Raw genomic sequence first — 26,986 nt, 5'->3', positions numbered from 1 at the left:
ATCTCCTAACTAAATCCAAAATAACTTTCTTTGAATCCAAATCTGCTGACAACTTTCTCATGCCACATAATCCTAACTAAGTCCTTCAATATGTCCTAGCTACATCCGACTTACACTTCCTTTCAATCGTAATCTCGTCACAACTTTCTGAAAACATAAACCCTAATCCTCACATGACATATCCTAAACCCTAACCAAATCCGACCGAAATCTCGTCACAACTTTCTGAAACGATAAACCCTAAACCTCACATGACATATCCTAAACCCGAATCAAATCCGACCCCTATTGGTGCTATATGCAAAAGGGACTAGAAAAGATTTGAGATGGCTAGGCACTTATAGCGAAGATCCGGCATGAAAAAGTTGATGCACGTCGATGAGGATGATGTGGCCTCTTGGGTCGGGGAAGGTGGCGTCCGCTCGGGGAAGGAGTGGATTAGCGGCTCGTCGGAAGATCTGGCACCGCGACCCGAGTGGGGTGACTTGCGATGGAGGTGGAGGGGAGGAGTAGGAGCAGGAGGGGTAGACACGGCGGGTGCGATCGGCGTCGATCGAGGGCGCCGGGGGCGATCGGCGGTGATCGAGGGTGCCGGAGGCGATCGAGGGGGCCCGAGGTTAGGGCTCGAGAGGAGGAGAGAGGACGAACCGCTCGAACCAAAATTCAAAAGAGTACGCACGATGATGGGACCTCTATAATGAAGTGCTTCATTAATGCAATTAATTTAATCGAACAATTTAGGACGAGAATACCCCTGGACCTAATTGGGCCGATTAAAGGTACAAAAAAATTTAGGTCGAAAATACCCTTGGGCTCAAAAAGGCCCAGTTTTTTTTTCCGTTAGATCGCCCATATAATACACGTGCTCTGGTGTATTATAATGCACCATAAAATTTCCCTAAAATATTGCACACTACCTATAATCAAGAAAAGCCAATTGAGAACCTAACAAATGCACGTGACTTTACTTAATACATCTATAAAGTTGATGAGATGATAAAGTACTAAAAGTCGAACATTTGTTTGGTGGAAAAAATATATCAAAAGAGCAGCAGTGAATTTTATAGAAATTTAGTTTCTGTAGTAAGCAGTCTCTTAGCACTTCTTATTTTGTGGCAAAACTCAAGTGTCATCACCGAAATAGAAAGTATTTCCAAAATATTGCTAGACTTGCATGTAAACAACCATATATTTGTAATAAATAAATAATGAACCATGTAATTGCGTACACATTAATTTTGCAATTAGTACATTAGTGAATATATTTCGTAGTAAGGACTTACTAACGGAGCTCAAGTGTCCAACCACAAGTTATTACAATATAGAAATTATTATTAACAACAACACCTTCTGTAGAGTAAAGTGGACGTTGCAATGAGAATTACCATATATACACACTGATTTCTTTTCAGTCCAACAATTTCATCTGCCTGAAAATAGAGCAAAATACAGTGAATAATGTGTCCCCATAAGTATTCTCTCTGCCAGCCAAAAACATAGTACGTCGAACTACTATGAATGTAGGATCTAACAAAAGGTGTGCTCTGCAGTAATGGACTGGAACCTCACCAATACCTTTCAAAACTAAAAATCCTTGCAATTATCATGCTCTTAATCCTAACGCAAAGGCGATGTTCGGTAGCTCTCCGCTCCGCAGCACCGCGCCGGAGCGGAGCGGCCCGCAGCCCATTTTCTAGGAGTCGCCCAAGCATCGCTCCGCGCGCTCCCGGAGCTGGATGACTGCCGAACAGGGCTAAAGTCTTAGGAAATTACAGATATTCACAACATAAAAACAGAGGCGAAAATCATATGTTGATATGTTGTCATGCTTGCAAAGTTTTCATACGAGGACATCATATAATTGTAGTAGATCTACAGAACTGCTAACAGAGCTCAAGTGTCCAACCAAAACTTATTACAATATAGAAATTATTATTACAGCAATGCCTTGTGTAGAGGTAAGTGTACGTTGCAATGAAAATCACCTTATATACACACAGATTTTTTTCTAGTCCAGCAATTTCATCGGCCTGAAAACAAAACAAAATACAGTGAATCATGCGTCACCATCAGAATCCTCTCTGCCAACCAAAACGTAGTACATCAAACTACTATGAATGTATGATCGAACCAAAGGTGCGCTACATATATATACTGATATCTTGTCATGCTTGCAAAGGTCTGATTTGAGGACATCATATAATTGTAGTAGATCTATAGAACTGCAAGGTAAGTACAAAATTAGGCATGTTGTGCTGTAGAACCATACTAACACCTTGCAACACCTGAAGGAAAAATGCTGACAAAGATGGTGGCTCTTATAATCCTGAGTAGTGGACTATCAGCAAAATAAAGGGAAATCACAGAAAAACTAATAAATTATAAGCTTCACAATCTGATTTTCTAGATACAGATGATAAATAAAACAAAGTGTAATTGCAAACCTAATTAGATACATATGGGAAACGATAATGAAAATCGTTGTCCACAGCATCGATGAACATATCGGGCAACCTACATAACAACATAATTCAATGGTACTCCCCACAGAAAAAAAAACATAATTCAATGGTACAGATAAGGTTTTAAAATATCTGAATCACATACAAATAAGGAAGCGACAATGGTGTCTACATCTATTGTACTTGGTCAGGGCATACTAAAACTCCCATAATCAAATCCTTCAAAACCAAGAGTGACAGTAGTTGATAAATCTGACATCCACGTTGTTGCGAATTACTTTCTAAAACATTCCAGAGTACAACTAAGTCGAATGTACATGCAGCAAACCCAAATCATATCAGTCTTGTTCCCATACAAAGCATCACATCTGCAGCCCATGCAAAAACTGCAGGAAGAGAAATGAAGTAACCAAAACGATGTTCAGTAGATGTGGGGAACTCACAGCTTCTTTTTCTCAAGCAGTCAACTTTTCCTCATTGAATGGAGGAGGCACTCAATGAGCAGCATTTGCTGGGAAGTTGTGAGCACTTTGTTAGATAAGTGTGTCTTGCTGTTAGACTGTATCACCGGAGCCGAGTACAGAGCGCGGGTAACATTCCAGTGGGTATGTACGCACACATTATTTCCCAGTTGGAGACAAAGCAAACATATGTGAGAGTTCCTTTGTGTTGATTTAATATCAATGCAGAGCATAACTGCTACATTACCCAACAATGACATGATTACTCCTAGTTGATAGCACCAATTATTTCACACGCCATTCTATTTAACCTAAAATTGTCAAAAAGGGCATTGAAATTTAGTAGTTGTCAGTTGTAAGTTGTAACGCAGAATTGACAGAAAATCAATCCCCATACTTATAGAAAGTGCAACAGCAATGACACTCAATGCTTTAGTAGTTGTCACGTGCCATTGCTTTTACAAACCAATTGCCCGCAAAAACATTCAGATTTATGACAGAAACCGTCAATACTCTAATAGTTGACAGAGAGCTTCGTTGTCAAGTGTTTCACAATATAAGTATCTAACTGAAAGAGGATAAGAAGAAGAAAGTTCATCAGAAGTCAATTCTCTTACCTACAACGGCCAGGACATGCCAGCTTGGCAAGGTACTTCCTTAAACAGGAGATTGTGGCAGAGCAGCAACAAAAGAAATCAAGAAAAGATATTAATCTTGCCATATAGGGTCCCTGGCATGTTTTGCCCATACGAAAATTGATTTAGGAGTGGCTTAAACAGCGGCATGTTGACAACTGACATTAGGCTCCTTCATGTTTATGTTTGTTTAGACAACATGTTTCTTAATTTATAAACTCACCTGAGGAGCATAGTTATAAACTCACCTGAGGAACATAGTGTAGGTGAGAAGATTCTAGATTGAATCCCTTGAGCGCGCAACACTATCTGAAGGGGTGATTGAAAAAAAAATTGAACCCGAATCTGAAGTTAATGTGGATTCAAGTATAAACCAGAAAGAAAACAAATTCAGAACAAAAACTGTGGGAAAAACGAACCTGATCCAGAGGAATAAAATAATCTTGACGCAATAAGCTCCTTGATTACACGGGATCCATGCCTCAACTTGGTTTTGAGAGAGACGTGGATTTGTTTTTCAACTGGGGGAGGGATAGAGTACAGATTAGAGGAAGCGAAGGTGGAGAAGGTTTTAGGGCTTCCTTGTACAACCATGAGAGGATCTTTTCGGTTTCTTCTAGATCCATGAAAAGATTATGGGCCTTCTGATCAATTGCTCTTCTACCTGTTAACAAACTAACTAAAGCACCATGATTTGAAAAAACAGAACTATCTAATTACCATTGCAAAGCCAAAGGATAGTAGTATTGACCCAGCTCCTTGCCAAACCCAAGTTCGTGTGTGCCGGAGAGGAGATTCTGCCCACTAACATGGCAATCCAGTGGCACTCCATCTAGCGCACCCACAAATCCATTACACGGTCCATAAGAGAACTTCAGAGATGAAAATTACCTTGCCGAGCAACCACTCAACATGGCCGAATTTGCTACGTGGAGCGCGATCTTCACCGGGTACATCCATGCCTCAGCGGTCCGATGAGTGGAGGGGTACAATAGGGAACCATTGTTGTAGCTTATAGGCGACCAGCCGCGTCGCCACCACGCGGCCGGAAGCATCCGCCGCAGCGTGCTGGTCCAAGAGAGAGGACTAAGGCGAGAGATGGTTAACGGTGGCGGTGGAAGCGGTGGGATGCAACATAGAGTGGATGTGGTGGGCAGCGGCGGCGGATGAAACAGGGAGCGACGACGACGGTGGGGAGCCGGGCGGCGGCGCGACGGGTGTGGTGGTGGCCTTCAGAAGGTTAGGGATACGAGAGGAGTTCTTTTTTTCAGCAACCGTGGTGGAAGGACCGTGGGCCTTCTTTTTTAACAACCCTGGTGAAAGGACGTGGGCCTTGAGTGTTTTTTGGCCGAATTAAGCACGCCATTAAGCAAAAGTTACATGCGTTAATCTCCGCCGTAATAACTCGGTCCCACCAGAGATGAACGGCTCATAATTTCTAATTAACATGATAATTTCTAGGGAGTCTGTAATTAGTATAGGTATATATATATATATAGAGGTATAGATAGATAGATAGATAGATAGATAGATATAGATAGATATATTGGCTTTTGAATTGATTTTATTATTTACTAAGGTGGATGGGCTGTTTTGTCTTGGGCTCAGAGAAACAATTACTACTAGTACAGTGGAGACACTCTACAGCTACCAGAAAAACAATTACTACTAGTACAGTGGATACACTACCGCTTTTGGCTCCTCCTAGGTCATCGAAACGTCTCCCTCTACTGAATGTTGTTTTACTTTTGTTCACCGACATGCGGGCCATGCCGCGCGCGGGCCCAAATGCCATCCACCAAATTAGAAGGAAGTATGCAGGCGGAGAGTCACCCCGGTCGTAGCGCGGCAGTAACGAGCCGTCGTATCACAAAATCCCACCTCCCCGCAGTCTAAGTTTGACAGACGAAGCAACCATCATTTCACTCTTCACTGAATCCCCTTCTCCCTCACCGTCTTTAAGAAAGCCAACACTCGCATCTGCCACTGTTCTTCTCTCCCAACGAAGGAAAGGTAAGTTGATCCGTGATATTGGTATATTTTCGTTCAGAGAAAAAAAAAAGAACTTTTGCAAAGCAGTAACCGATCCTCACTCTCTTTTTTGTTTCATTGTCATTGCGATTGTGTTTTCATTTCAGTGGTCTCGTAGTATTCGTCAGTTTCATGATGGACCAAGGAGAACCAGGCAAAGATCTGTCGATATTGGAGCAGACGCGGGAGGCTGATCCCCACGAGACAGAGAGCTCCAAGAAGATGGAGGCAGCCACCGAGCTGACCCCAGATACGCTCACGGCCACTACTGAGATGGTCAACGCCCCGTTTGAGGTTACAACCCCGTGGCACTGCAGGAGCAGTTTTCCCCCTTCGAGGATGTGCCCCCCCTGCTAAGCTGCCCAAGGTGATTTTCTTCTTTGCCGATCTCGATTGTGGTTTTTCATCTAAGTATGTGGTGATGAATAATGCAAAATTTTATTAGCTTCGATGCCATGCTATACATAGTGGTTTAAAATAACTTGTGTTTCTTATACTGGAAAGTAATTCAGAATTTGTTTCTATTTCAATTAGAGCCTTGATGCATACAAGGATTGTGTGGTTGTACATGTCACTCGCTATGAGGCGGGTGACCTGAATATACGCACTGCGAAAACAGAGTTCTTAAGCTGTTGGATCCTGGAAGCCATTTGCGCTCATACCGATGGCGAGTTGTATTCCAGCCTCACTCTTGTCAAGCATGTTGTCCAGGGTGTACTGAAGCACAAGAAGTTCAAAGCTACTCCTTCGTTCGTGAGGCATACTGTTCTTGTCAAGCTTACGCAGGAAGATGACGTGGCATGCCTCCATAAACAAGTTTATGACTGGCAAGGCCACAAGGTTATCTTCATGAAGGTTCACGGGATTGAGCTACAGTAAACCTCTGCTGATGGAGCCACGTCACCTCGGTTACTGTTGATAAACTCGAGTTAGTTCAAAAACGATTCAAGTTAAAATATAAAATATAGGCAAACAGTAAAATTTTCAAATATCAAAACTAAAATGTTCGGGTTGTGTCAAATAAATCGTAAGTAATTATGGTGGAGGAACCAAGCTTTGATAAAATGTTTAAAGGCTCTAAAACAATTAAAACAATAGTGAAAACAATTAAACAAATGCCTATTGAATTTATAAAATGCTAAAACTATTTTATTATGGGTTAAGGATTAATCTCATAGTAGTTTGTTGATAAATACAAATTTAGGCACTAGTGGTAATTTTTGTAAAACAAAAAAATAAAAATAAAAGAGGAACTAAAATAAAACAGTAAAAGAAAAACAGAACACAGAAATAAGAAAATAAAAAGGGGCCTAAGTTCTACTGTGCACTTAAGCCTACTAGCTACAGGTGCGGCCCAGCCCACCTGGAGTCCCCACCTTCCTCCTACTGCTCATCCGAGCTCGGTGGCCGCCGGGCGCTCGTCCAGGCCGCGGATGGCCACGCGGCGACCATCCGCCGAGCCCCCCCCCCCCACGGCTAAGGCCGCCCCCGTACCCCCGGGAAACCCTAGCTACCCCAGTTTCCCCCGTCGCTCTCTCTATCGCTCCCGCTGCGAGCTTGCCCGAGAGCTCGCCGCCGCGACGCTCGATCCCGCGGCCACCATGCCCCGATTGCCCCGCCGACGTGCCCGAACGGCTCCCCGCCGTCGACTACGTCGACTACGTCGACTACGCCGAACGGAACGAGCTGGGAGGCCTCCACGCTGCCGCCATCTTCTTCTCCTTCCTCGGGTCGCCGCCGTCTATCGCCGTCGATTCCGGATGCTCCGCGCCTCCCCGAGCACACTGCCACTTCCCTACGGCTCCCGGTGAGCCACCACGTTCCCCCCCCTCGCTCCCCCGCACGGATTCATCACCATAGCCGCCGTTGCCATCGCCGCCCGAAGCCCACTCCGCAACGGAGCTCGTCACCGTCGTCCTCGTCGATGTCGTGCTCACCCGAGCTCGCCACCGTGCTCTAGGCGTCGCCAGGACCCCGTAGAGCCTCCCCAGTAGTCTTGCCGTGCCGTCTAGCCGCAGTTCGCGCGAGGGCCAAACTCCGGCGTCCGCTCCGCCGCTCGCCGCTGTAGCTTCCGGCCGTTTACGGCCGCACCGCTCCCGTAAATGGATGCGGCGTTGAACGCTCGTTCGAACGAGCCTAAGCACGCCCCGAACGGAGCACCGTAGCGTTTTTCCGGCCAAGTCCGTCGAGCTCCGCCGCGTTTTTGGTCGCCGGAGCTCTCTCCGGCGCCGACGTGGCTCGATGGGCCCCGCCCCTGGGTCGCTGACCTGTGGGCCCCTGGGACCCGGCTGCCCTGTTGACTTTAGTCAACTGCTGACTGGGCAGGCCCCAGCCACTGACTGGTGGGCCCAGGAGCCCCACTTTGACCAGTTGACTGAGGTCAACGCTGACTGGGCCGGCTTCTATCACAGACATGTGGGCCCCCGCTCTGATAATTAGTTTAATAAACGTTTTTAAAAAAATAAGTAACTATACTAGCCTAAACACTCACTGACATATGGGGCCCACCCCTCTAATTAGACTGTTAGTTTAGTTTAAATTACTGTTAGACTAACAGAGGCTGACATGTGGGTCCCACTGGACCCACAGGCCCGGTTTGACCCTGGTCAGCGAGTCTGTTGACTGCTGACGTCATCCCCACGCAATGCTGACGTCATATTCCTTTTCTGTTAATATAAATAATTCCAGAATATTGTTAAATCTTTCAAAAATCATATAAAATAATCCGTAGCTCGGATGAAAATGTTTTCTATATGAAAGTTGCTCAGAAAAATCCAACGAATCCGAATACGTAGTCCGTTCATTTGTCACATGCCTCTAGCATGCTGAACATGGAACTTTCCCCCTCCGGTCATCTGTCTGGCACAGGTCCGGGACCGGGAAAACATTCCCGGTTGAATTTTCCCCCTTCACCTATTCGTGCAGACATACGTTAGGTCACACCCGACACGTCGTATTACCACGTTATGCTTTGGGATGCTATGTTTGCTTTATATTTACTATTTCTTCCCCCTCTTCTCTCCGGTAGACTACGAGACCGACGCTGCTGCTGCCCAGTTCGATTACGGAGTTGACGACCCCTCCTACTTACCAGAGCAACCAGGCAAGCCCCCCCTTGATCACCAGATATCACCTATTCTTCTCTATACTTCTTGCATTAGAGTAGTGTAGCATGTTACTGCTTTCCGATATCCTATCCTGATGCATAGCCTATCCTTGCTACTACTGTTGTTACCTTTACCTGCAATCCTACATGCTTAGTATAGGATGCTAGTTTTCCATCAGTGGCCCTACATTCTTGTCCGTCTGCTGTGCTATACTATTGGGCCGTGATCACCTGGGCGGTGATCACGGGTATATACTTATATACCATATACATGGCACATGTGATGACTAAAGTCGGGTCGGCTCGTAGGAGTACCCGCAATTGGATCTTTGTGGCGGAGCGACAGGGCAGGTTGAGACCGCCTAGGTGAGAGGTGGGCCTGGTCCTGGACGGCGTCCGCAGTTACTTCGACATAACATGCTTAACGAGTTCTTGGTATTTGATCTGAGTCTGGCCATTTGGTCTATACGCACTAACCATCTACGTGGGAGTAGTTATGGGTATCCCGGCGTCGTGGTATCAGCCGAAGCCTTCGTGACGTCAGCGACTGAGTGGTGCGCGCCGGATTGGACTGGAACGCCACTAGGCTAGGTTTGCTTCCGGCCGCGTACGCAACGTGCAGGTGTGCATAGGGCGATGGGCCCAGACCCCTGCGCGCATAGGGCGATGGGCCCAGACCCCTGCGCGCATAGGGTTAGACCGGCGTGCTGACCTCTCTGTTGTGCTTAGGTGGGGCTGCGACGTGTTGATCTTACGCGGCCGGGCATGACCCAGAAAAGTGTGTCCGGCCAAATGGGATCGAGCGTGTTGGGTTATGTGGTGCACCCCTGCAGGGAAGTTTATCTATTCGAATAGCCGTGTCCCTCGGTAAAAGGACGACCCGGAGTTGTACCTTGACCTTATGACAACTAGAACCGGATACATTTGTGACGCCCCCGATTTGACCATACACTAATCATGCACGCAAATGTGTATGCTCAAGATCAGGGACTCACGGGAAGATATCACAACACAACTCTAAAACATAAATAAGTCATACAAGCATCATAATACAAGCCAGGGGCCTCGAGGGCTCGAATACACGTGCTCGATCATAGACGAGTCAGCGGAAGCACAACATCTGAGTACAGACATAAGTTAAACAAGTTTGCCTTAAGAAGGCTAGCACAAACTGGGATACAGATCGAACGAGGCGCAGGCCTCCTGCCTGGGATCCTCCTAACTACTACTGGTCGTCGTCAGCGGGCTGCACGTAGTAGTAGGCACCTCCAGTGTCGTAGGTGTCGTTGTCGACGGTGGCGTCTGGCTCCTGGACTCCAGCATCTGGTTGCGACAACCAGATAGAAAGGAAAAGGGGAAAAGAGGGAGAGAAGCAACCGTGAGTACTCATCCAAAGTACTCGCAAGCAAGGAGCTACACTACATATGCATGGGTATATGTGTAAAGGGGCATATCAGTGGACTGAACTACAGAATGCCAGAATAAAAGGGGGATAGCTAGTCCTGTCGAAGACTACGCTTCTGGCCATCTCCATCTTGCAGCATGTAGAAGAGAGTAGATTGAAGTCCTCCAAGTAGCATCGCATAGCATAATCCTACCCGGCGATCCCCTCCTCGTCGCCCTGTTAGAGAGCGATCACCGGGTTGTATCTGGCACTTGGAAGGGTGTATTTTATTCAGTATTCGGTTCTAGTTGTCATAAGGTCAAGGTACAACTCCGGGTCGTCCTTTTACCGAGGGACACAACTATTCGAATAGATAAACTTCCCTGCAGGGGTGCACCACATAACCCAACACGCTCGATCCCATTTGGCCGGACACACTTTTCTGGGTCATGCCCGGCCGCGTAAGATCAACACGTCGCAGCCCCACCTAAGCAGAACAAAGAGGCCAGCACGCCGGTCTAACCCTATGTGCGCAGGGGTCTGGGCCCATCGCCCTATGCACACCTGCACGTTGCGCACGCGGCCGGAAGCAGACCTAGCCTAGTGGCGTTCCAGTCCAATCCGGCGCGCGCCACTCAGTCGCTGACGTCACGAAGGCTTCGGCTGATACCACGATGCCGAGATACCCATAACTACTCCCGCGTAGATGGTTAGTGCGTATAGACCAAATGGCCAGACTCAGATCAAATACCAAGAACTCGTTAAGCGTGTTATGTCGAAGTAACCGCGGACGCCGTCCAGGACCAGGCCCACCTCTCACCTAGGCGGTCTCAACCTGCCCTGTCGCTCCGCCACAAAGATCCAACTGCGGGTACTCCTACGAGCCGACCCGACTTTAGTCATCACATGTGTCATGTATATGGTATATAAGTATATACCCGTGATCACCGCCCAGGTGATCACGGCCCGATAGTATAGCACAGCAGACGGACAAGAATGTAGGGCCACTGATGGAAAACTAGCATCCTATACTAAGCATGTAGGATTGCAGGTAAAGGTAACAACAGTAGTAGCAATGATAGGCTATGCATCAGGATAGGATATCGGAAAGCAGTAACATGCTACACTACTCTAATGCAAGCAGTATAGAGAAGAATAGGTGATATCTGGTGATCAAGGGGGGCTTGCCTGGTTGCTCTGGTAAGTAGGAGGGGTCGTCAACTCCGTAATCGAACTGGGCAGCAGCAGCGTCGGTCTCGTAGTCTACCGGAGAGAAGAGGGGAAAGAAATAGTAAATATAAAGCAAACATAGCATCCCAAAGCATAACGTGGTAATACAACGTGTCGGGTGTGACCTAACGTATGTCTGCACGAATAGGTGAAGGGGGAAAATTCAACCGGGAATGTTTTCCCGGTCCCGGACCTGTGCCAGACAGATGACCGGAGGGGGAAAGTTCCATGTTCAGCATGATAGAGGCATGTGACAAATGAACGGACTGCGTATTCGGATTCGTTGGATTTTTCTGAGCAACTTTCATATAGAAAACATTTTCATCCGAGCTACGGATTATTTTATATGATTTTTGAAAGATTTAACAATATTCTGGAATTATTTATATTAACAGAAAAAGGAATATGACGTCAGCATTGCGTGGGGATGACGTCAGCAGTCAACAGACTCGCTGACCAGGGTCAAACCGGGCCTGTGGGTCCAGTGGGACCCACATGTCAGCCTTTGTTAGTCTAACAGTAATTTAAACTAAACTAACAGTCTAATTAGAGGGGTGGGCCCCATATGTCAGTGAGTGTTTAGGCTAGTATAGTTACTTGTTTTTTTAAACGTTTACTAAACTAATTATCAGAGCGGGGGCCCACATGTCTGTGACAGAAGCCGGCCCAGTCAGCGTTGACCTCAGTCAACTGGTCAAAGTGGGGCTCCTGGGCCCACCAGTCAGTGGCTGGGGCCTGCCCAGTCAGCAGTTGACTAAAGTCAACAGGGCAGCCGGGTCCCAGGGGCCCACGGGTCAGCGACCCAGGGGCGGGGCCCATCGAGCCACGTCGGCGTCGGCGCCGGAGAGAGCTCCGGCGACCAAAAACGCGGCGGAGCTCGCCGGACTTGGCCGAAAAAACGCTACGGTGCTCCGTTCAGGGCGTGCTTAGGCTCGTTCGAACGAGCGTTCAACGCCGCATCCATTTACGCGAGCGGTGCGGCCGTAAACGGCCGGAAGCTACGGCGGCGAGCGGCGGAGCAGACGCCGGAGTTTGGCCCTCGCGCGAACTGCGGCTAGACGGCACGGCAAGACTACTTGGGAGGCTCTACGGGGTCCTGGCGAGGCCTAGAGCACGGTGGCGAGCTCGGGTGAGCACGACATCGACGAGGACGACGGTGACGAGCTCCGTTGCGGAGTGGGCTTCGGGCGGCGATGGCAACGGCGGCTACGGTGATGAATCCGTGCGGGGGAGCGAGGGGGGGACGTGGTGGCTCACCGGGAGCCGTAGGGAAGTGGCAGTGTGCTCGGGGAGGCGCGGAGCATCCGGAATCGACGGCGATAGACGGTGGCGACCCGAGGAAGGAGAAGAAGATGGCGGCGGCGTGGAGGCCTCCCAGCTCGTTCCGTTCGGCGTAGTCGACGTAGTCGACGGCGGGGAGCCGTTCGGGCACGTCGGCGGGGCAATCGGGGCACGGTGGCCGCGGGATCGAGCGTCGCGGCGGCGAGCTCTCGGGCAAGCTCGCAGCGGGAGCGATAGAGAGAGCGAGGGGGGAAACTGGGGTAGCTAGGGTTTCCCGGGGGTACGGGGGCGGCCTTAGCCGTGGGGGGGGCTCGGCGGATGGTCGCCGCGTGGCCATCCGCGGCCTGGACGAGCGCCTGGCAGCCACCGAGCTCGGATGAGCAGTAGGAGGAAGGAGGGGACTCCAGGTGGGCTGGGCCGCACCTGTAGCTAGTAGGCTTAAGTGCACAGTAGAACTTAGGCCCCTTTTTATTTTCTTATTTCCGTGTTCTATTTTTCTTTTACTGTTTTATTTTAGTTCCTTTTTATTTTTATTTTTTTGTTTTACAAAAATTACCACTAGTGCCTAAATTTGTATTTATCAACAAACTACTATGAGATTAATCCTTAACCCATAATAAAATAGTTTTAGCACTTTATAAATTCAATAGGCATTTGTTTAATTATTTTCACTATTGTTTTAATTGTTTTAGAGCCTTTAAACATTTTATCAAAGCTTGGTTCCTCCACCATAATTACTTACGATTTATTTGACACAACCCGAACATTTTAGTTTTGATATTTGAAAATTTTACTGTTTGCCTATATTTTATATTTTAACTTGAATCGTTTTTGAACTAACTCGAGTTTATCAACAGTAACCGAGGTGACGTGGCTCCATCAGCAGAGGTTTACTGTAGCTTGATTATCCGGGCGTCACAATTGAGCTGCTGCCGGACGTCCTTGATGATGTTCATGGCAAGGTCCGTCTTGTGTCCAGCCCAAATTAGATCGAGGCATGAAATAGTTGCCCCAGCTAGTGTTTGATACTAGTTTGGATTGTGTCTACTTATCCGAACCTTGCCTATTATCAAGCCCTCTGGGGCTAGTACTCTGTTTGAATACGTCTATGGGAACTGCTGCTACTTTTGTGTGCCCGTGAATCATGTGAGAACCATCATAATTGTTGCCGAAACAGATGCGTCCTCACTAGTTTTTTCATGAATATGGCATGGTAAGACATAAGTTGTCACGGTTTATCATATGAGCAATGTGTGTTTGATGAAATAGAGTACTCGTTCGAGAAATGTGCGCCGACTTATACATAAGTACTTGTAAACATTGTTGGTGCTACCCCACTTGTAAGCAGTTGTGCAAAACACGACACATTGGCTCAGCTCGCTTCAACACTAGGCTATCGACCAACTAACAATCAATAATCTGATGTCTGACATATAAGCAACTACGTATCCTCTTACAGTGGTTCATGTAGTTAACTGAGGCCACAATGTAAATTCCAAACATTCACACGCTAGTCCAGCGTTCATGTGGTACACTCGCATTAAACTCGGCTTCATAAAAAAACTTGAAAAGCATAAGTTAAGCAATTTTATACATCTCAATGATTCATAGAACATAACAAACATATACTAGTTCACAGCAAAAGACAAAGTTGTGGGAAGGTTTACCAATCAGGAAAAAACAAGCAAGGCTTCTCTGAGCAAAGGGCCTCCCAGCAGGCTTAAATTTCCTGGAGTTCACTCTGGTTTTTTATTGTTGCCACCATCCAGGGTTAGGTTCTCTCATTCCAGAATAACCAATTATAATTGTGTTCTCAGCTGGAATGCTGAAGTAAACCATGTAGTGTACTGACCAGCTGAAATTCTTGTGCATTCCACTAAATTTAAGCACCGCTATTTGCAGAAATAAGCACACCACAATGCCTCTTGTCGGCGCACCTGTCCCAAAAACCTCAGTGCAGCCGTGCCAGCTAGTCCTCGGTCCATGGATCACCTCGTAGAAAGTGCATTCCGGACTAGGATGCAGTTGTTTTCGCTCGTCCCTGCACTGCAATCAGGAAGTAAAACGTACGAATCAGCTTCTTTTAGATTACGTTGGTCATTCTACCTAGTTACTACCAATGTAGTAATACCTGGAAGACTAGTGGTTAGAGGACGACGGCTAGGAATAGCCATCTCATTTTGTGCAGTTGTACTAAAAGTGAGGTGTGTACTTTTGATTGCACAGATAGAAACGATATGGAGACAGACATCCCTATTTACGCAAATACGAAATACGGTTATTTAAACAGTGGCAGATATTTGCAGTGGCATATGATTAACAACAGCATCTATTGTGTTATAATTGTTGGGGAACGTAGTAATTTCAAAAAAAATTCCTACACACACGCAAGATCATGGTGATGCATAGCAACGAGAGGGGAGAGTGTCGTCTACGTACCCACGTAGACCGTAAGCGGAAGCGTTATGACAACGCGGTTGATGTAGTCGTACGTCTTCACGATCCGACCGATCCAAGTACCGAACGCATGGCACCTCCGAGTTCAGCACACGTTCAGCTCGGTGATGTCCCACAAACTCACGATCTAGCAGAGCTTCGCGGGAGAGTTCCATCAGCACGACGGCGTGATGATGGTGATGATGATGCTACCGATGCACGGCTTCGCCTAAGCACCGCTACGATATGGCCGAGGTGGATTATGGTGGAGGGGGTACCGCACATGGCTAAAAGATCAACTGATCAACTTGTGTGTCATGGGGTGCCCCTACCCCCATATATAAAGGAGCAAGGGGGAGGCCGGCAAGCCCTAGGAGGGCGCGCTAGGAGGAGGAGTCCTCCTCCTAGTGGGAGTAGGACTCCCCTTTCCTTGTCCCACTAGGAGGGGAAAGGAAGGAGTGGGAGAGGGGAAAGGCAAGGGGGGCGCCGCCCCCCCTTCCTTGTCCTATTCGGACTCAAGGGGAGGGGCGTGCGACCTGCCTTGGCCGGCCCCTCTCTCTCCACTAGGGCCCATCAAGGCCAATTAGCCCCTAGGGGGTTCCGGTAACCCCTCCGGCACTCCGGTTTTCTCCGAGATCACCTGAAACTCTTCCAGTGTCCGAATGTAGCTGTCCAATATATCAATCTTTATGTATGGACCATTTCGAGACTCCTCGTCATGTCCGTGATCAAATCCGGGACTTCGAACTACCTTCAGTTCATCAAAACACATAAACTCATAATACTGATCGTCACCGAACGTTAAGCGTGCAGACCCTACGGGTTCGAGAACTATGTAGACATGACCGAGACACGTCTTCCGTCAATAACCAATAGCGGAACCTGGATGCTCATATTGGCTCCCACATATTCTACGAAGATCTTTATCGGTCAAACCGCATAACAACATACGTTGTTCCCTTTGTCATCGGTATGTTACTTGCCCGAGATTCGATCGTCGGTATCTCAATACCTAGTTCAATCTCGTTACCAGCAAGTCTCTTTACTCGTTCCGTAATACATCATCCCGCAACTAACTCATTAGTTGCATTGCTTGCAAGGCTTATAGTGATGTGCATTACCGAGAGGGCCCAGAGATACCTCTCCGGCAATCGGAGTGACAAATCCTAATCTTGATCTATGCCAACTCAACAAGTACCATCGGAGACACCTGTAGAGCACCTTTATAATCACCCAGTCATGTTGTGACATTTGGTAGCACACAAAGTGTTCCTCCGGTATTCCGGAGTTGCATAATCTCATAGTCATAGAAACATGTATAAGTCGTGAAGAAAGCAATAGCAATACTAAACGATCGAATGCTAAGCTAACGGAATGGGTCAAGTCAATCACATCATTCTCTAATGATGTGATCCCATTAATCAAATGACAACTCATGTCTATGGCTAGGAAACTTAACCATCTTTGATTCAACGAGCTAGTCAAGTAGAGGCAAACTAGTGACACTCTGTTTGTCTATGTATTCTGTAGCGACCCGACCTCAGACGATCAAGTCTCTGTGCTTAGGTGTCATCCCTGGATCGGTATGCTGACACACACAGTACTCGAGGATTTATAACAGAGTTAAATCACATGTATAAAGTAACGTAAATACTATTACCTCAATCCAAATAGCGGAAGTAACAACAAGGTTGTGGATTCCCATCAACACCAACGGCAAAGTTGAGTGCAGAAATCATAACCCTAACGTATCACTTACTGGTCGTAAGAATCCTGCAACATGAGACGTTGCAGCCACAAAGGGTCAGTACTTTGAATGTACTGACAAATTCACACCATAGGATAATGATGAATAATAGCTATCACTACATGCATATATGGCTGGTGGAGGCTCTACTATTATAATGTTTTGCGAAAAGCCAATTTTTCCCTACATCAAAGGAATATAATTTAGTTAACTATCATGGTAGTTGAACAAACATTGAGAATGGTACCCCCATCTCAATCCCAATTAAGAGTAATTATCAACCCAACAAATTAATTTAGAGTGATGAGATCCATATGATAATCCAAGAACCAGATACTCAAGATGTCCACAACCTGGGACACGGCTAACCATGATTAGATTGTACACTTTGTAGAGGTTTGTGCACTTTTCCCCAGAAGACTCGATCTCCTCCGTTGGATTTCTCGCACTACATGGTGTTTGAGAAACAGATGATCGAGACACAGTCTTTCAGAAGCATTAACTCTAACCCTGGGTAGACAGTACCAACCTACATCCCCTACATCTGCTAGCCTACCACTGGAAGAGGTCATGCAACATACTCAACTATGCTAGAGCCCATAATAGCTTGTGGCTGCACACGGAAGTTTCTAGCATGAATAATCTTATGATCCCTTTGAGCCTGGGTGGCAAACCATAGGAGGATCACACGGTATAACCCCGAGATCTCCTAGGACAACACTGGTATATCCCTAGGTGTCCGGGCAAACCACTGGTATATCCCAAGGGTGCCCCTACCAATCCACCCAGATGTGTATTAAAGTAGCCACCTTAAGTTAACCATTAATAATAACTCTCACATCTGTCATGAATCACTCAAACCAAACCACGTCTACGAGCATAGCATAGCAACATAAGCAAAACGTAGAAGTAACTCCCAAGGGTTTGGTAATAAAAGGGCAATAGGTTCTACCTCATCATCTACTTCCCAGAACCACATGTTATCAAATCCTAGTAATGCAATGTTTGAGGGTTGAAACTAATGCATAAAAACTGGGTATGAAAGGGATATGATCAAAGTGTGAACTTGCCTTGTACTGTTGATGAAGATGATTCACACTCATAACTCCGGATAGATCTACTCGTCACACTCCGGTCAATCTAGCGTGAGCAAGCAATAGTAACCACACATAAGCAATCATGGAAAAGATCGGAAAGAGCGAAGAAGACAATTCGGAAAACATCAAAACCAAGCAAATAACTCTTGCAACATAAAACAATTTCTAACAGTACCAAAATTATGGGAATTTGGCCTTATTAGAAAGTTTAGATCAAGAGCTTTGATTTGCAAAAAGAATCAACTAAATCGAAGTTATAAAACTCAAGTTATGATAAAAACAAGTTTAAATTCAATCTATTTGAATCAAAGTTTTAAACTTTTAAAAAAATATGTTTAAGTTGTTTTACTGGATAGAGGGGATCGTAACAAAGAAGTGGGCGTTGGTTTCATCGAATTCCGACTAACTAGCAAAAAGAATTGATCGTTTGAAAATCAGGGGCTAATCTGTAAATAAAATATTCACCGATGGGTCCCTGTTCGAAATTAAAAAGAAAAAGAAAAATCCTATCGAACGAACATTCGCTACAGAAACCTAACAAACGAAAACTATTCGCTAACGAAAGCTAACGGACGAATGTCCGCTAAATAACTAACCGATCGGTTTTTTAAAAGAAAAACCTAAACTAATAAAAAACCAGAAAACCGGGCGGTTTTATCGGTTTTACCAGCTCAGGCGAAAATAAACCAGCGGCGGATCTGGCGACAGTGGCGTTCTTCGGCGAGGTCGGCGGGACGGGACGGCGGCTCTAGCGTGACAGCGATGGCGCGGCGTGGGCGGCGGAGCAGGCGAGCGGTGCGGTGGGGCAGCGGCTGCGGTGGCGCGGCTGCGCGGCGTCAGTGGCGCAACGCGGCGGGAGCAGCGGCGCGAGGAGAGAGAGGGGCCGGGGTGGCCCGGGTTTTATAGGAGGTCGGGGGAGGCGCGAGGCGTGGAGGAGGGGTCAAGGAGGTGCGGCGGCGGGACGAGGCCGGGTAGAGCACGGCGGCGGCGAGAGTCGGGGGTGCTCGGGACTCCGTCCCGACGTCAGGGGCGAGCGGCGCTGGGATAGTCAGCTGGCTGGGCCTCGGCCCAATAGGCGGAGATCCCCCTTTTTTCTTTTTTTAAAGACAGACAGTAAAAGTAAACAAAACCAAATAAAATAAAAACATAAAATAGGCATATAATATATCAAATTTTCAGAAAAAGATTTTCTACGACATGAACATTATTCTAGCTCCAAAATAAAATCCACAAAAATTCAAATAAAGCAAAGTGCTACTCCTATAATAAAACCCAAATAAAATCATTTTAAAAATACCAAAAGAAATCCAAATTTATTTTTCTCCAATTTTCTATTGTAGGGAATCATTTTACCCTAATTTCCATATATTTTATTTTTGGACAAAAATAATTTGAATAAGAATCAAATAACTCCAAATTGAAAATAATTTGAAAGGGACTTTTGAATTTAATTCTTTTAAAACTTTCAACTCATATTTCATATGTTTTGAAGAAGTCATATTATCTTCGCTCATGAAAATCATTGAGTTGCTTAAAGTTTCTGAATTTGGAATATTTCCAAAAGAAATTCAAATCTTTTCAAAACCCTTTTTATTTAATTTAAAAGGAAGAAGTCATGTTATCTTCTCTCCAAGGTTTTGTATTTGACAAGAATTTGAATTCACGGAGATCACAAATGCAAGGTGAAAGTTTGGAAAGTCCTTTTATTCCCTCTCATTTAACTTTCATAAAGTTTCAAAAATTCATTCAATTTCACTCAAGCAACCACACCACAATGAAACAGTCAATCATAACAATCTATTTAATATAACATTCCAAAATTTACAATTTTGGGATGTTACATATTCACACATGTACTAAATTTCCGGTTAATACAATTCTAGCATGAATAATAAACATTTATCATGATATAAGGAAATATAAATAATAACTTTATTATTGCCTCTAGGGCATATTTCCTTCAGTCTCCCACTTGCACTAGAGTCAATAATCTAGATTACGCAGTAATGATTCTAACACCCATGGAGTCTTGGTGTTGATCATGTTTTGCTCGTGAGAGAGGCTTAGTCAACGGGTCTGCAATATTCAGATCCGTATGTATCTTGCAAGTCTCCTTCCTTGACTTGGTCGCGGATGGAATTGAAGCGTCTCTTGATGTGCTTGGTTCTCTTGTGAAATCTAGATTCCTTTGCCAAGGCAATTGCACCAGTATTGTCACAAAAGATTTTCATTTGACCCGATGCACTAGGTATGACACCTAGATCGGATATGAACTCCTTCATTTGCTGCTTCCGAAGCAGCTATGTACTCCGCTTCACACGTAGATCCCGCCACGATGCTTTGCTTAGAACTGCACCAACTGACAGCTCCACCGTTCAATATAAATACGTATCCGGTTTGTGACTTAGAGTCATCCGGATCAGTGTCAAAGCTTGCATCGACGTAACCATTTACGACGAGCTCTTTGTCACCTCCATAAACAAGAAACATATCCTTAGTCCTTTTCAGGTATTTCAGGATGTTCTTGACCGCTGTCCAGTGATCCACTCCTGGATTACTTTGGTACCTCCCTGCTAAACTAATAGCAAGGCACACATCAAGTCTGGTACACAACATTGCATACATGATAGAGCCTATGGCTGAAGCATAGGGAACATCTTTCATTTTCTCTCTATCTTCTGCAGTGGTCGGGCATTGAGTCTTACTCAACTTCACACCTTGTAACACAGGCAAGAACCCTTTCTTTGCTTGATCCATTTTGAACTTCTTCAAAACTTTATCAAGTTATGTGCTTTGTGAAAGTCCAATTAAGCGTCCTGATCTATCTCTATAGATCTTGATGCCCAATATGTAAGCAGCTTCACCGAGGTCTTTCATTGAAAAACTCTTATTCAAGTATCCTTTTATGCTATCCAGAAATTCTATATCATTTCCAATCGACAATATGTCATCCACATATAATATTAGAAATGCTACAGAGCTCCGACTCACTTTCTTGTAAATACAGGCTTCTCCAAAAGTCTGTATAAAACCATATGCTCTGATCACACTATCAAAACGTTTATTCCAACTCCGAGATGCTTGCACCAGTCCATAGATGGATCGCTGGAGCTTGCACACTTTGTTAGCATCCTTTGGATCGATAAAACCTTCAGGTTGCATCATATACAACTCTTCTTCCAGAAATCCATTCAAGAATGCAGTCTATGCATCCATTTGCCAAATTTCATAATCATAAAATGCGGAAATTGCTAGCATGATTCAGATGGACTTAAGCATCGCTATGGGTGAGAAGGTCTCATCGTAGTCAACTCCTTGAACTTGTCGAAAACCTTTCGCAACAAGTCGAGCTTTGTAGACAGTAACATTACCGTCAGCGTCAGTCTTCTTCTTGAAGATCCATTTATTCTCGATGGCCTGCCGATTATCGGGCAAGTCAACCAAAGTCCACACTTTGTTCTCATGCATGGATCCCATCTCATATTTCACGGCCTCAGGCCATTTTGCGGAATCTGGGCTCATCATCGCTTCCTCGTAGTTCGTACGTTCGTCATGGTCAAGTAACATGACCTCCAGAACAGGATTACTGTACCACTCTGGTGCGGAACTTACTCTGGTTGACCTACGAGGTTTGGTAGTAACTTGATCTGAAGTTACATGATCATTATCATTAGCTTCCTCACTAATTGGTGTAGAAGTCACAGGAACAGATTTCTGTGATGAACTACTTTCCAATAAGGGAGTAGGTACAGTCACCTCATCAAGTTCTACTTTCCTCCCACTCACTTCTTTCGAGAGAAACTAGAAAGGATCCATTCTTAGCAACGAATGTCTTGCCTTCGGATCTGTGATAGAAGGTGTACCCAACAGTCTCCTTTGGGTATCCTATGAAGACACATTTCTCCGATTTGGGTTTGAGCTTATCAGGTTGAAGCTTTTTCACATAAGCATCGCAGCCCCAAACTTTAAGAAACGACAACTTTGGTTTCTTGCCAAACCACAGTTCATAAGGCATCGTCTCAACGGATTTAGATCGTGCCCTATTTAACGTGAATGCATCCGTCTCTAAAGCATAACCCCAAAATGATAGCGGTAAATTAGTAAGAGACATCATTGATCGCACCATATCTAGTAATGTACGATTACGACGTTCGGACACACCATTATGCTGTGGTGTTCCGGGTGGCGTGAGTTGCGAAACTATTCCGCATTGTTTCAAATGAAGACCAAACTCGTAACTCAAATATTCTCCTCCAAGATCAGATCGTAGAAACTTTATTTTCTTGTTACGATGATTTTCAACTTCATTCTGAAATTCTTTGAACTTTTCAAATGTTTCAGACTTATGTTTCATCAAGTAGATATACCCATATCTCCTCAAATCATCTGTGAAGGTGAGAAAATAACAATGCCCGCCGCGAGCCTCAACATTCATCGGTCCACATACATCAGTATGTATGATTTCCAACAAATCTGTTGCTCGCTCCATAGTTCTGGAGAACGGTGTTTTAGTCATCTTGCCCATGAGGCATGGTTCGCAAGTACCAAGTGATTCATAATCAAGTGACTCCAAGAGTCCATCAGAATGGAGTTTCTTCATGCGCTTTACACCAATATGACCTAAACGGCAGTGCAACAAATAAGTTGCACTATCATTATCAACTCTGCATCTTTTGGCTTCAATATTATGAATATGTGTATCACTACTATTGAGATTCAAAAAGAATAGACCACTCTTCAAGGGTGCATGACCATAAAAGACATTACTCATATAAATAGAACAACCATTATTCTCTAATTTAAATGAATAACCGTCTCGCATCAAACAAGATCCAGATATAATGTTCATGCTTAACGCTGGCACCAAATAACAATTATTCAGGTCTAAACTAATCCCGAAGGTAGATGTAGAGGTAGCGTGCCGACCGCGATCACATCGACTTTGGAACCATTTCCCACGTGCATCGTCACCTCGTCCTTAGCCAATCTTCGCTTAATCCGTAGTCCCTGTTTCGAGTTGCAAATATTAGCAACAGAACCAGTATCAAATACCCAGGCACTACTGCGAGCATTAGTACGGTACACATCAATAACATGTATATCACATATACCTTTGTTCACCTTGCCATCCTTCTTATCCGCCAAATACTTGGGGCAGTTCCGCTTCTAGTGACCAGTCCCTTTGCAGTAGAAGCACTCAGTCTCAGGCTAAGGTCTAGACTTGGGTTTCTTCTCCCGAGCGGCAACTTGTTTGCCGTTCTTCTTGAAGTTCCCCTTCTTCTTCCCTTCACCATTTTTCTTGAAACTGGTGGTCTTGTTGACCATCAACACTTGATGCTCCTTCTTGATTTCTACCTCCGCAGCCTTTAGCATTGCGAAGAGCTCGGGAATTTTCTTATCCATACCTTGCATGTTATAGTTCATCATGAAGCTCTTGTAGCTTGGTGGCAGTGATTGAAGAATTCTGTCAATGACACTATCATCCGAAAGATTAACTCCCAGTTGAATCAAGTGATTGTTATACCCAGACATTTTGAGTATATGCTCACTGACAGAACTATTCTCCTCCATCTTGCAGCTGTAGAACTTATTGGAGACTTCATATCTCTCAATCCGGGCATTTGCTTGAAATATTAACTTCAACTCCTGGAACATCTCATATGCTCCATGACGTTCAAAACGTCGTTGAAGTCCCGGTTCTAAGACGTAAAGCATGGCACACTGAACTATCGAGTAGTCATCAGCTTTGCACTGCCAAACGTTCATAACATCTGACATTGCTCCTGCAGCGGGTTTGGCACTCAGCGGTGCTTCCAGGACGTAATTCTTCTGTCCAGCAATGAGGATAATCCTCAAGTTACGGACCCAGTCTGTGTAATTACTACCATCATTTTTCAACTTTGCTTTCTCAAGGAGAGCATTAAAATTCAATGGAACAACAGCACGGGCCATCTATCTACAACAACTTTGACATGCAAAATACTATCAGGTACTAAGTTCATGATAAATTAAAGTTCAATTAATCATATTACTTAAGAACTCCCACTTAGATAGACATCCCTCTAATCATCTAAGTGATCACGTGATCCAAATCAACTAAACCATGTCCGATCATCACATGAGATGGAGTAGTTTTCAATGGTGAACATCACTATGTTGATCATATCTTCTATATGATTCACGCTCGACCTTTCGGTCTCCAGTGTTCCGAGGCCATATCTGCATATGCTAGGCTCGTCAAGTTTAACCCGAGTATTCTGCGTGTGCAAAACTGGCTTGCACCCGTTGTATGTGAACATAGAGCTTATCACACCCGATCATCACGTGGTGTCTCGGCACGACGAACTTTCGCAATGGTGCATACTCAGGGAGAACACTTATACCTTGAAATTTAGTGAGAGATCATCTTGTAATGCTACCGTCAATCTAAGCAAAACAAGATGCATAAAAGATAAACATCCCATGCAATCAATATAAGTTATATGATATGGCCATCATCATCTTGTGCCTTTGATCTCCATCTCCAAAGCACCGTCATGATCACCATCATCACCGGCGCGACACCTTGATCTCCATCGTAGCATCGTTGTTGTCTCGCCAACTATTGCTTCTACGACTATCGCTACCGCTGAGTGATAAAGTAAAGCAATTACATGGCGATTGCATTTCATACAATAAAGCGACAACCATATGGCTCCCGCCAGTTGCCGATAACTCTGTTACAAAACATGATCATCTCATACAATAAAATTTAGCATCATGTCTTGACCATATCACATCACAACATGCCCTGCAAAAACAAGTTAGACGTCCTCTACTTTGTTGTTGCAAGTTTTACGTGGCTGCTACGGGCTGAGCAAGAACCGTTCTTACCTACGCATCGAAACCACAATGATATTTCGTCAAGTATGTGCTGTTTTAACCTTCACAAGGACCGGGCGTAGCCACACTTGATTCAACTAAAGTTGGAGAAACTGACACCCGCCAGCCACCTGTGTGCGAAGCATGTCGGTAGAACTAGTCTCGCGTAAGCGTACGCGTAATGTCGGTCCGTGCCGCTTCATCCAACAATACCGCCGAATCAAAGTGTGACATGCTGGTAAGCAATATGACTAGTATCGCCCACAACTCACTTGTGTTCTACTCGTGCATATAACATCTACGCATAAACCTGGCTCGGATGCCACTGATGGGAAACGTAGTAATTTCAAAAAAATCCCTACGCACACGCAAGATCATGGTGATGCATAGCAATGAGAGGGGAGAGTGTCGTCTACGTACCCTCGTAGACCATAAGCCGAAGCGTTATGACAACGGGGTTGATGTAGTCGTACATCTTCACGATCCGACCGATCCAAGTACCGAACGGACGGCACCTCTGAGTTCAGCACACGTTCAGCTTGGTGACGTCCCACGAACTCACGATCCAGCAGAGCTTCACGGGAGAGTTTCGTCAGCACGACAGGATGGTGATGATGATGCTACCGACGCAGGGCTTCGCCTAAGCACCGTTACGATATGACCGAGGTGGATTATGGTGGAGGGGGCACCGCACACGGCTAAAAGATCAACTGATCAACTTGTGTGTCATGGGGTGCCCTCCTGCCCCCATATATAAAGGAGCAAGGGGGAGGCCAGCCAGCCGTAGGAGGGCGCGCCAGGAGGAGTCCTCCTCCTAGTGGGAGTAGGACTCCCCTTTCCTAGTCCCACTAGGAGGGGAAAGGAAGGAGTGGGAGAGGGGAAAGGCAAGGGGGGCGCCCCCCTTCCTTGTCCTATTCGGACTCAATGGGAGGGGGGCGCGGCCTGCCTTGGCTGGCCCCTCTCTCTCTCCACTAGGGCCCATCAAGGCCCATTAGCCCCCGGGGGGTTCCGGTAACCCCTCCGGCACTCCGGTTTTCTCTGAGATCACCTGAAACTCTTCCGGTGTCCGAATGTAGCCGTCCAATATACCATTCTCTATGTCTCGACCATTTCGAGACTCCTCGTCATGTCCGTGATAAAATCCGGGACTTCGAACTACCTTCGGTTTATCAAAACACATAAACTCATAATACCGATCGTCACCGAACGTTAAGCGTGCGGACCCTACGGGTTCGAGAACTATGTAGACATGACCGAGACACGTCTTCGATCAATAACTAATAGCGGAACCTGGATGCTCATATTGGCTCCCACATATTCTACGAAGATCTTTATCAGTCAAACCGCATAACAACATATGTTGTTCCCTTTGTCACCGGTATGTTACTTGCCCGAGATTCGATCGTCGGTATCTCAATACCTAGTTCAATCTCGTTACCGGCAAGTCTCTTTACTCGTTCCGTAATACATCATCCCGCAACTAACTCATTAGTTGCATTGCTTGCAAGGCTTATAGTGATGTGCATTACCCAGAGGGCCCAGAGATACCTCTCCGACAATCGGAGTGACAAATCCTAATCTTGATCTATACCAACTCAACAAGTACCATCAGAGACACCTGTAGAGCACCTTTATAATCACCCAGTCACGTTGTGATGTTTGGTAGCACACAAAGTGTTCCTCCGGTATTCGGGAGTTGCATAATCTCATAGTCATAGGAACTTGTATAAGTCATGAAGAAAGCAATAGCAATATACTAAACGATCGAATGCTAAGCTAACGGAATGGGTCAAGTGTAAGGGCATATTTATCCCTAAGGTGTTTTGGTGATTGATGACAATGCTTTTGCGGACTAATCGTGTGCCTTGAGTTTCTCAGACGTTTCATCGCTAGGCACAAGACGGTTTGGTGCCCCTCGAAGACTATTGAAGACGGCGTTTTTCTATGTTTCTTTTCGGTGGATTTGAGTCATAGGAAAGCCATACTATTAAGAGGGGGTCCGCGTCGGAAAGGTTCGGGTGGAATCATCACGTACACATTTTCTTCCTCTGCACCTCCTTTCCCTTTGCCCCTGGAGCATCCTCCGTTTTCCTCATCTCTATGCAAAGAGAAGGGTTCCTAAGTGTTGCTGTTCTAGGGCATGCGGTAGTACTGCTCCGCAGAGCGGTAGTACCGCAGGCCCCTGTGGTAGTACCGCAAGTCCCTGCGGTAGTACCGTAGGCGCCCGTGGTAGTATCGCTCCTACGGAGCTGTAC

General features: G+C 45.7%; 1 long non-coding RNA gene across 5 annotated transcripts; it reads right to left on the bottom strand.

Annotated features, from left to right (window-relative positions):
* Positions 1-1,195: 1,195 nt before the first annotated feature.
* On the bottom strand, positions 1,196-4,821 carry LOC123181255 (uncharacterized). Of its 5 annotated transcripts, none has more exons than XR_006491608.1 (6): positions 4,450-4,821; positions 3,978-4,222; positions 2,445-3,867; positions 1,986-2,030; positions 1,576-1,740; positions 1,196-1,430 (listed from the first exon to the last, which is right to left on the bottom strand). It is a non-coding gene; the product is annotated as an uncharacterized lncRNA (long non-coding RNA). The 5 variants fall into 5 exon arrangements; XR_006491606.1 differs by having other exon boundaries at positions 1,986-3,867; positions 3,978-4,079; positions 4,150-4,222; XR_006491605.1 differs by having other exon boundaries at positions 1,986-3,867.
* Between the last annotated feature and the right edge of the window lie 22,165 nt (positions 4,822-26,986).

Source organism: Triticum aestivum, chromosome 1D, assembly GCF_018294505.1.
Source record: "Triticum aestivum cultivar Chinese Spring chromosome 1D, IWGSC CS RefSeq v2.1, whole genome shotgun sequence".
NCBI lineage: Eukaryota > Viridiplantae > Streptophyta > Magnoliopsida > Poales > Poaceae > Triticum > Triticum aestivum.
Note: the sequence above shows the minus strand (reverse complement) of the source record. Positions and strands in the feature narration are given on the sequence as shown.